The sequence below is a fragment of the Anopheles gambiae genome, chromosome 2 (assembly GCF_943734735.2).
Source record: "Anopheles gambiae chromosome 2, idAnoGambNW_F1_1, whole genome shotgun sequence".
Lineage (NCBI taxonomy): Eukaryota > Metazoa > Arthropoda > Insecta > Diptera > Culicidae > Anopheles > Anopheles gambiae.
The window spans coordinates 104,432,311-104,444,435 of record NC_064601.1 but is presented as its reverse complement, the minus strand read 5'-3'; positions in this window follow the sequence as shown (position 1 = coordinate 104,444,435).

Sequence of the window (12,125 nt, the reverse complement as noted above, 5' to 3'; positions counted from 1 at the left end):
ATAGTATTTAAATAATTTATTTTAATTAAATATAGGGCATAGCTGGAGGTTTGTTTATGATATATTTGCAGTATACATTCTTCGAAGTTATTTGATCAAAGAAATCAACAAAATATGTTTTGTAACGGTTTTTATGCATGAATTAATATTATGATAAAAATACAAACGGAGAACTTAATTTTTTTACATAACTACATCATATTTTATTATTTATTATTAGTCATATCAATTATCAACATCAAACACACATCGTTATTCATATTTATTGTGTTGTGTTATTCTTAAACTAAGTGACGATACTAAACAAATTATAGAGGATATTCGCTTAAGAGTTTTAGATTTATAGTTAATTTGACCCGGTTACAGGATTTAGACCGATTACGTAACATTATTCTCGAGTGTCTCCAATATCCATGGGGCATAACAAGACGAACTAATTCTGACATATTCACGTTCACATAACTGTTTCCAAACCTATAACGGTCCTGGAACTTATACTTAACCTATACAGGTATTCGAACTGATTGTAACTGATTGTCGAATCCCATCCAGATTCTGAAACATATCCTTACCATATGCCGGTCTCAAATGATCCCCGCCCTATACCACTCCTTAAACTGATCTTGAATTCATGGCAATTCTGCAACTTATCAGATACCTTGACCGAACCTGAATCTGATCCTGAATTCATTACGATCATCGAACTATTAAAAACCTGAAACAGATAAACAACCCATTCCGGTCCAGGAACTGATCCTGAAACCGTACCAGCGCTGGAATTAACCCTGTACTCAATTCTGTTCCTGAATTAGCGTAGTCACAACCAACAGACAAATTTAGTTTCATATTTAACCGTACATTTCCACTCCTTTTTTATATTATTTTATGCTTTACAGCTCCACCACCGCCGGTAAGGGTGAAACGCTTAAATTCATACGAAAGCAAGCTTTTATGCTGCGCACCGAAGCTTTGTGAAATATTTCATGCATTCGAAACATTTCACAACCGGTTCACAACCAGTGAGACGTTCTTTGGTGAGAAATATAGTCCGTTTCTCACTGATTGTTTTTGAATCCTCAATCATTGCAAAAGAAAAAGCAAAGTAACACAATTAATTTATTTCAATTCCCTCACATGATTTGCAATTCTCCCGTCCGAAGGTCATTTACTGTATGCTGATGATTTAAAAATATATTTAACTATCAGTACGCACAGCGACTGCCTTCGGCTCCAGGAGTTTCTGAACTCATTCTCTTTATGGTGCTCCTACAACCAGCTAAGTCTTTGCCCTGAAAAATGCTCTGTAATATCCTTCTGTCATAACCGCAACCCTATCCATTACGAATATTCGCTCTCCAATTCTGTGCTGTCTCGAACCTCCCTTATACGTGATCTTGGCGTCCTTTGGGATGATAAATTATCACTAAACGAACATTTAGAGTCGGTTGTCGCAGGTGCTTCTAGAACGCTGGGTCTTATATGTAGACTTACCAGAGATTTTCGTGATCCACTTTGCCTCAAGTCACTTTATTGTTCTTTAGTTAGATCAACATTGGAATACGCTTCAGTGGTCGTTGGTCCAGTCCGTTCTGGATGGATCTTAAGATTTGAAAAGGTCCAAAAGCGTTTCACTAGGTTCGCTTTTCGACGAATGGCTGGCCCCAATGCCGCTATGCCCAGCTACGAATCTCGCTGCAATTTACTTGGTCTGGAATCCCTGGAAGTAAGACGCTCCCAAGCGCGCGTCCTTTTCATCGGACGCATGCTCAATGGGCTTATTGATGCTCCCACTCTCCTTGAGAAGATTGGCTTGTACGCACCCTCCAGAAATTTAAGGGCACGTAGCGCACTAAACATGGTTTCTCGACAAACCACATTTGGTTCCAACGAGCCTCTTCTCCTGTGTGTTCGCACTTTTAATACTAGCACAGATCCTCCCCACCCCCGTTTATAATCCTTTATAATCCTTTTCCCTGATACTCTTCCCTATCCTCTTTTTTCTCATCCTCTTTTTTCCGACTATCATATCTTATATTATTCACTCTTCTTTTCTTACGTTTGTATTTTATTCTAATATCTGTTTTTCATGTGCTCAAAAGTTCGCTTTAGTTTTAGGAATTTAGATAGGTTAAGTTAGGAATTAGTTAGATTTAGGAATTGTGAAACCATCAGGCTGACAATTTGAATAAACTTGAAATGAAATGAAAAAAAAATGAAATGAAAAATGATTGCTTGTGTGTTGTTTTGTTTTTATTTTTCCCTCCCTTCCATTTCCACGAGAAGTGTCAAAAACGTATAAAGAGAATCCTGGCAAGAACCTTTATGGAAGCAACTTGTCATCATTATTCAGTTCGAGAAAAAAAAAAACAACACTGACACACACACTCGCTATTCTAGATTCTGACCTGCAAGACCAACAAGAACTTCTTTCTTCTCGATTCGTTGCCTCGCAAAAGCCGCTGCTGAAGGTATTTCCATTTCTGGATCGCAGCAGCACACCTTCGACAGTTCCCTTGATCGTTCCGAATGCATTGGTAGCATCACGCAAATGCATCAGACGTAAGGAGTGGACCAGTGCTGGGACAGCTGCACAGTGTTGCAGCACCGAGGTGGTCACAACGATGCGACAAGTCGGCAATGTCCATTTATGGTTGAACAATGTGCAACCAGAATTTGCGTTGGTTAGATCGTTTCTTTTTGGGGCGTGTGTGTGTGTGTGTGTGTGATCTGATCGACAAAATCGAAAGTTCTGCGCTCGTGGTTTGCCGAAAATCGCGATTCAAATGGTGAAGGTAGCGAAAGAAAATCCCGATAATGGTACAGTGTATGCACAACAATGCACTTATGCACAATGCACGTTGCACGTAAATTTACATCTTTACCTGAATTGAAGCTGAAAGACAAAAGTTGAACGGTGCAACCAAATGAGCGATTCTGCAGTCGATCCGCTTGAGCCTTGCCAGCGACTGACAGTATGCAAATCGGATTTGATTTGCTGATGATTCCCGGGGCGCATTCGTTGGCGCTTCACGTGGATTTGTGGGGAACCTCCCGTGCTGGGGGAAGCGTTCGCATGTGTCGGGATCGGATTTTCACCGGCCTACCTACTCTAGGCTGATTAGTTGGCAGAATTATACAATCAGTCGCTGGTTGAGGGGGAGGGAAGAAAAATCGTTACTATTGTAAAACAAAGCGAGGAAGCGAGTTGATATTTCATTTCAATCATTGATAGGGAATGGGTTAGTAGCAGATGGTATGAACAATGTTGTTTTAACATTAATTCTGGTTAAAGTCTATTTCAATCAATAATAATGCTGAAAATGTGTTGAAAAGATTTACAGCGCTCTCCGCCTTTTTATTTTGGAGTTGGAGGTTAATTAGTTTACAGCAAATATCCTTCAAATGCAACTACAATTTTGCAGCATTTCAAGCTTTGTGTTGGCGTTGTTTTTCACTAGAATTAATTTCAAATCATTGATGTAGAAATTCATTTGATATGGTCCATATATCATTCTATCGAACTAATGCTTCAAAGAAGTAAACACAAGCGGGTTGAATTATGTATTAAATTCAATCGAACGTCTTACAGAATCCTCTCTACAAAGCATTCCACTCTAATATTGCATCGTCTTTCAAGTCATTCCAGCACGATGTACTATAAATTCCATCGAAACTTAATAACGCCCCAAGAAAGGAATACCTAGAACCGGTCGAAGGCTTTAAATGTCATTGTTCAAATTAATTTGATTACAAAATAATTCCTATTACAATCTGTCTCGCAAACTAACGACGACCATGGCCACATACATCATGGCGGTGCAGGTCGGATTACGCATCGATATCTCACTGTGCACCGTGTTAAAAGTGAAACAGAATACAACGCAGAATGCATTTTATGACGCTTTCTATTTGTGTGTTGATCTGTTTGCCGCTTCTTTTTTGTTACTGGAAAACTGTATATCACTACTCAATTTTCCAATTTTCTACCCTACCAGTATCAGGTGGAATGATGAAAAAAAAAAACAGTCACAGAACAACCACTGTGCAAAATCAATAAAACTATTTCCCATGTGTGTCCGGATGGGGTTTTTTTGTTGGTGTTCTGTGTCTCTCTTCTTTTGCTCCACTCTGTCTCCACCTACACGATCCGATGCAATTTTGTACAACACGGGTGCCCGGCTTATGCAATTGTGGACTGCGCCAGTGCTTTGGTGTACTTTGTTGTTGAGGTGTGACGGTTGCCTACAGGTAGAACGATAGGTAGAGTTTTTCCTTCCATACACTGGGCCCCGGCCAGTTCGCATGTTGTGTTTTGTTGTTCCGTCTTTTTTTGTTTGTATTATTTACACACCCGTTTTTCCAGCTCGGAAATCCGATACGCAGAATTCGATTATGAAAGTTCGACTTCCTCCACCTTATCTCGCTTACCGCATCGTCTTTCCGGTCTAGATTTTGGTCAAAACGGAAAAAGGAAGGACACACAACAAACGATTCCGCGCACACGTTTGGCAGGAGGGAAAATGGCTCGGTGGAGTTTTCCCCGTCGAAACAAATCGCTCAAGGTTTCTGCACTAACCCCCACACACACATATAAACACACATTCCTAACGCCAAATCAGTGTGTGGCGCAGAGCGCTCGGGCTGGGGTGAATGTTCATGCGCTAATTGCATTTAAGAATCCTGCACTGCACCACCACTCCCCCAGCGTACACATGCCCGGACGGTTCGGTCTCAAGGTCTTGTGGCATTGTTTGGGTGTGTGTGTGTGTGTGTGGGCGGGGTGGTTTTGGTGCATTACAGCGCCACGTCTGATAGTGGCCAAAACCGTGCCCCTCCAGTCTGGGCCCAGGTGGATTATTGACCGTTATCGCGCGGTGCTCAGCGAGGATTATGGTGGTTGTGATTAAAAATAAAATCAAACACTGCATTATTTGCTAGCGACCGGTGGTGGTGCTCCCCAACACTAAAAAGCATACAAAAAAGTAGGCACGAAATTACTAACCTACACAACGAATTGGAACCAGGCGCCCCATTCGGTGGATGGAGCCGAAAATAAATTGTGCAACACTGGCACGTTTTTCGTTTCGGCCGGCGTTCATTTAGTTCTTCTACTTTGGCTTGAAAGCGTTTGGTGTATGTGTGTGATTTTTTGTTTTGCTTCCATTTTAGGACAACGGTGTGCCGCGATTTTTAGTGTTCTGCTGTTGCAAAAAGATGGGTTGATGGGTGCTTCCTTTCTTTTTGTTATTTTTTCCTCCCCCCGCACTTCCGAAGCGTAGTTAAGAACGATTATTATTCACGCGTACGTTCTCCTTACGTCACCTGCTTAAGTTTTGTCGCGGGGACAAGGTATGCGCGTGAAACGTTTCGTTGGCGTAGACAACGCTACCAGTACCCCCAAAAAAGTGGGCTGATTGGCGTTTGAATTTCCGTCCCTCTTTTTGCTTGCCCGATTCCGTTTTCGAACAGATCTTGGGGGGGGGGGGGAGGGCCTCCCGGGGAGGCACGGAACAGCTCAGTCGATATTAATATTTCAACACCCGAATGCACTCACCGTCCGGCGGCCGGAAGGGAATACGAAATGAAGAACAGTGCTCTGCTGCACTGGTTTGGTTTTCGAGGCGAAGAGGGCGTGCGTCGAACGATTCGAATGCGTCGGTTTGGTTGGAGCGAACTGGGAACATTGGGTCTCTTTTTTTCTCCTTTCGGTTAGAATTTAAATTGCATCAAAGCAAATGGAGAGCCAAATGAAATGAGAACGAGATGCATGCAATCGAATGGGGGTTGGCATAATCGATGAAAATGATCGTAAAAATTATAACAACACAATCGTGTGCTTTCCTTAGTTGGGGGAGCGTCTAATTGCCGAACGGTAAGGAACAAGAATGCCTTCGGTGCGGTGGTCCATTCTGGAACGGGGTTTTGAACCATTAGAACTGTGAAAGCTTTTGCTTCACTATTCTTCCAATGTCTGGTAGCACGTGCTGTCGTTTCCATTCCACTCCAACACGGCAGGCATAGGGATCGCTTTCAAAGCACACCCTCTACGTTGGTAGGTTTCGGCATGATCCTAGCTTCAGATAGAAAAGAATTGGCTGGCATCGAAGCATCGGGGGAGCGAAAACAACAAAAACGAAATCGAAATGGAATGGTAATTACAAATGATGCGTGCTAAAGTGATCTATTTCTGTTGGGGTTTTTCATATTTCTCTTTTTGGTGCGTCCCGCCCGAGCTTTGGGACCTACCGCATTCCATAGTGGTTGAGTGTGGTTTGGAGGAAATTGAAGTCGGCAGAGTGCGTTCGGTATGTGGAGCATAAAGGTGAATAATTAAGTACACGTGTTGCAAGCAGCAAGCGAGCAGTAAAGAGTATGAAGATTGTCGGAAGTAAATTTAGCGAAAATTACAGTCAGTGTACTGTCGCTTTTTTATTGGTGTAGATGTATATTAATAATGTATGTTGGCATATTGGGCATATTCGGTAATTTACTGATCATTACAGGGTTTACCTAGCCAATCGGGCGTCGTCAAAACGTTATCGGTCGCCGTTAATACTTTTTCGGGCGACGTAAACCCTCAATTGGGCACTGTCATTTCTATTCGGGCCTTATGAAGTATGAATCGGGCATAGTACAGAATGGAAGCGTCCTACTCTTGAAGGTGTCAAATCGGTCGCTCCGGTGTGTTTGATCCATGAAGCAGTTTAAAAATACGTATTTTGCATGTTGTTTAACTTATTATGTGTCATTTTAAAATGTTTACCTAATTAAATCACCAAAAATATTATATTAAAAAAATATATAAAACCAAATTGCATTGTATGGCGTTGAATTAAAATTAAAAAAAAAGGATTTTGAATAATTTTTTATGTAAATAAACTTAAAAATAGTGAATTTTATTACATATCAGTTAAACTACTCGCAAAAAAGTATTGTTTTGCAGCTAGAAAGCAACAACATATAAAGTAGGCCCAATTCATTCTGTACTATGCCCGATTCATACTTCACAAGGCCCGAAAAGAAATGACAGTGCCCAATTGAGGGTTTACGTCGCCCGAAAAAGTATTAACGGCGACCGATAACGTTTTGACGACGCCCGATTGGCTAGGTAAACCCTGTATGACAGTTTTGTTGTGCAAATTGCACACATTTGGCTATTTAAACCCATCCTTCGCATAAAATAAATCGTTTGGCTGAAAGTAAATATATTTCATGGAACAAAATGATCGCTCCTTGCGGACCATTTACCACAATGTCAACATCAATTGTAATAAAGCGCAATTGGAACAAAAATTGCATACTTTTAGGCTGTGATGGCAACGGTTTTCGAGCAGTTTGTAGTTTTAGTACTTTTTTAGTACATTCTTAAATAGAACACGGATTGCTACTAACAAAGCTTATTTCCTATTACGCATACTTACTTACTTGTAGTAATTGAAGTATCTTATTGACTTTATCTTAAATTTATTAATAAATTTAATTGGTCAATAATTAAAAACAAAACACCTAAGACTCACTAGACGGTCAGTTTAGAAGCACACAGAACAAACAGAATATGTTGACCGTTTCTTGTGAACCTCGCGTTGCAAATTACCGAGAAAAGCTTTCCAGTAAATCACGAGTTCGTTCAACCCCGTACAAACTTCAAACACCTTCTGCTTCATTCAAATCCCCATCAGCAAGCGGCCATCCCGCCACTATCTGTTTAGTCATTCTGGTAGCGTCGAAAAGTTTGCCCAAGAGCAGCAGCACCAGCAGCCCAGCAGTTCGACTGGTCGCCGCGGAAATGATGTGTTCCTGTGTACTTGTCGAGAGCGGCGGGGTGGACGCTTTCCCGAGCATAGATTTATGGCGTCTGATAAATGGGCGGACGGGATACGGTGGCCGATGCGGGGTGACCTATCAGCTGATTCTTTCTGTTTTTTTTCGCTTCTATTTAACTTTCAAGACTGGCGGAGTAGAAGCTACAAAAGGAGAGGAATAAGAATAAAACACTTACACGAAAAAGGAGTTCCGATGCTACACATCTCAAGATGCCTTATCGTGCACCGTGTGCATTACCAAGGTTTTTATGGTTGCTCCGTTTAGCATAAGAATGCGAAGCATAATATTTTTCTTAAATTTTTTAACAGTCAGTTATGCCGCGTTCCCAGAACGAAATGCATTTGTGAGGCGCTTATTTGTTTGCCCTGCCCTATCTAAAGCGAAACATTTCTCATCGAGATTGTCCCGTGCACGTGGCTCCGAAGCGACAAACCATTTAACAAATATTCATATTGAAACCCTTTTCTGGTGGAAAGAACATTATTGCTATATTCTGAGCGCTTTTTCCTTTTGGTATTGTACGGTGCACAGTACATCCCCTGCTCCAAACGATGACGTGTGAAAATACGGTAAACGGGTGGACAAAAAAGCAACCGTGTTACTTCATTTCCAAACGCTCACTTTGGAAAAACAATCAATCAAATGGTTCGTTAAATTGTTCCTTACCTTTAGGGGAAGGTTTCGACAGTTTGACAAAAAAGCAAGACATAGACACCGTACGAAAGCGACCATTGACAACAGCGAAAGACCAAAACGGGCACTTCAGGACACATTTAAAGCACCTGTCTGCGTGCATACAGGTTCCTTCCTTGGCCCTTTTACTGAAAACCTACCACAGGCCACCCGTACTAATGCGCCGTCCGTAAAACTCGCCCCAAACAACAAATGAAATCGGAATGACACTTGTGACACGGCAGCACCGAGGAACCAGGCAGGAAGTGCTCCCTAACCCTGCAATCTGCAAACAATAGTTATTCCCTCTCTTTTTCGGTTCGCAAAAATCCCTACGCAATGGAAGGAACGCACAAAACAGGTTGATCAGGAGTTGGTCGCTGTTGTTGGTCCATTTGCGCTTTGCGCCACGCCTTTTGCACGTGCTCCATCTTCTGTGGGCACTTATTGTTGTTGCTGTGGAGTGTTTTTTTTTAATTTATTTAATTCAAACGCTTGCTCCAGAACCTCTTGTAATACACGCGCAGCAAACAAAATAAAGCAATAAAGCAGCTCGGGCCAAAGGATGCAGCATTCAAAGGGGAAGATGCACCGACGATGCGAACTATTTTAATGATAGCTCGTGTTGCGCTGTACCGCCGTTCTTAGGTGTGCTGGCAGCTGTTTAGACTTAGCCGGCACAGCGCACAGGAGAGTGCATTTTTCCGTGGAAAAGCGCTTAAAGTAAGAAGCCGGCTGCTTAAAGTAAGAAGAGGCGCGTGTGTGTGTGTGCTATCCCGTGCCGTGTGTCGCCAGCACTGGGTAATGAGTTTGTGGATGGCCTTAAACATGCACGACCGTTTGCTTGTTTGGAAATGACAAATGAATGTTTTATTAGACGCTTGCCGGGGAGGCAGAACAAGGGGAGTTGGGTGGGTTTTTTTTTATTTAATTTTTATTGCGTGTAGCCGCTACACGGCAAAGGGCCAGCAAGGTTATTTGGAAATGGGGTTTTTCGAGTATTTTGTTGCTACCCTAGATGGGGTTATTTGCCTTGGCAGTGATAATTTAAATTTAGATACAAAAGGGAGTGTATTTAAAGGCAATCAAAAAAAAAGGTTTCTTATTTGGTTAAAAGCTCAAAAATTGAAATGAAATAATTAATTTAAATCGCCTTAACTTATGCAATCGCACAACGAGGCAAGCAAGAAGTTGGCACCATATTTTCTTTAAAATTGTCCAAGTTCAAATGTTCCCCGTACGAGCATAAACTTCTAGGGTTAAGTGAAGCTGTGGTTAAAAGTCATTCTGCTAACTCCCAAAACTATTAACTGCAGCGAACCTCGTCCACCGTCTGGTGCCAGCAAGAACCGGTGGAAAAGAAAACTGGGTCGGAAAAGTTCACCCGAGCCCAATGGCACTGCAGGTGTGTTCGTGGAAAGCGAGTTTGTAGTTTCGGAAAACCGTATGATAGACCCGTGAGGCGGTAAGAGAGGAACCCTTTTTAGGGTAGGACCCGACGGGTTGTGTATCCTTTGTTTTCTCTCTCTGTCGCTTCTTACGCCCTACTAAATATTTTGTGCACCGTCTTTGTCAGTGTGTGTGTGTTGTCTGCTTCGCTGCACACTGTGTAGGCAGTTGTTTTATTCCTTTTTATTGTTAGCTGATGGCACTACTCTTGTTATGTTGTTGCTGTTTTCATTTATCTACTGACATCCTGTGACCCACTAATGTACAAATTCGTGGATTACTTTTTGTTTCTGCCGCGCAAAACATCGCAGCCCCGCTGTTGTTGATTTTTATTTCCACCTGTGCCAATGAACCTTCCTCCTTCGCCACGGCCCTTTTGTGCCTTCCCGTTTAGGAGCCTATTGCGGCAAACGGCAACGGTGGGCGGTAGGCGCTGCAAATGTATGTTTGCTCTCGTTTTTGTGGGAGGGCGGCTTGCTACAGTACAGTATACCACCAGCGCAGGTGGGTTTGCACGGGCAAAAGGGCTAAGGGCTTGAGGGCGCCAATCAAATAGACGCCCGCGGTGCAGACTGCAGTGGAGGCGGCCTACGTACACGCGAAGGCCTCGCGAAAGATAGCGTGATGATCATGACGACGATGATGATGATGATGATGATGTGAGAAGCCACAAGGTTTCCCCTTTTTCCATCGCAGTGAGCTCTTTATAGCCTTCAGCCTTCACCCGTCTGGTGTGAGGAAATTGGATCGCAAAATAAAAAATAACCCTAACACACACAAAACGAATGCTCATAAAAAATTGCCTCCCCTCGCGGTACGTGTGAGTCAATCGAGATTTCCTCCCAAGGGTGGGCAATGAGCTCATACCGTCGGACGATCGCATGAAGACACAAAACAAAACATAGAAAAAAACAACCGCGAAACCTGCTCTGTCTGGTGGATTTGCTGACCACTTGTTTCCCCCCTCCCGTACGCATTTCTCCCACTCCACAAGACCGGTCAAGGGGTTGAACTGAAAAAAGGGTCGTAAAGAGAGAAATTAAACCAAAAAAAAAAAGGTAAACCAGAGCAAAAAGTGAGCCCTGCGGGAGGGAGAATGTAAAGGAAAACGAAAGCAACCTGTCTGCAAGAGGTGAATAGACGTGAAAGAGAACATAAGCCCCGAGATGAAGAACGCTGAACACACCTGAACGCTGAACCGCTAGGAAGGGAAAGAAAGCGGCTACCACGGTCGAAACATAACTATCTCCAATTGGGCTAGAATGACAGCGACGATGCCCTTACAAACAGGGGATGGAATGCCCCCCCCCCCCCACCACATTACCTTCGCCTCGCCGTCTCTTTTTTTTCCGGGGGCATATCCTTCCAGTCTGGCTGTCTGGCAGGCTGGTCTGGTTGCATCGGCGGCATCGGGAGACGTTCGCAGTCAGTCGAGCATGAGTCGAAATTCGAAATGCAACTGCTCCCACACACTCGCTCTCACACGCTCTCGCTCTTTCTCTCTCGTAAGTTCATTCATTAAAGAGAGGAAAACAAAAGAGAGGGTGTATAGGGTGAATCATTAAGTTGGGAGGTATTTTTTGTCTATCCTTTAATTGATGCTTTTGTTTTTAAAGGGTTGGCAATTGATTGACTGGATTGAATTATTTATTACCTTTTTTAAGTGATCTATACTGTAAATGGCTGAAACAAATTAGATACTTTGTTTTGTCCTGAGACATGTTTTAATAAAACGTATCATTTCGGTCTTTTGTTTTAAAAAAAGAGCTGAAAATAAATCTGTTGGATCAAGATTATTTAACCATAACAAACGTGTACTGAATGTAAAAAGATGTAATTTTAGTATGTCACCGCTGAGAAAGGTCACATTATATCCCATGCTGTTAGACGATGCTACAGCATCTACCGTTGTCTCGTTCAATTGCGACATTTAGAGATCATACAGAGATCCGCTTATTTTGTTGACGATATGGGTGCACAAATGTTGATGTCTTGTGTCTAGATGACGGAATGGAATAGAACGAAGGTGAAAATGTTTGCAGCAGCAAGACGCAAAAAGCACTAAAAATACTGTATAGTAAAGTCATGTGTTAAGAACAAGTTGAATGAGAGTTTTACATAAGAGCTGGAATAGTGAATTTCAGTACAAAACAGGTTACTGTTAAACCCACTCTTGTATA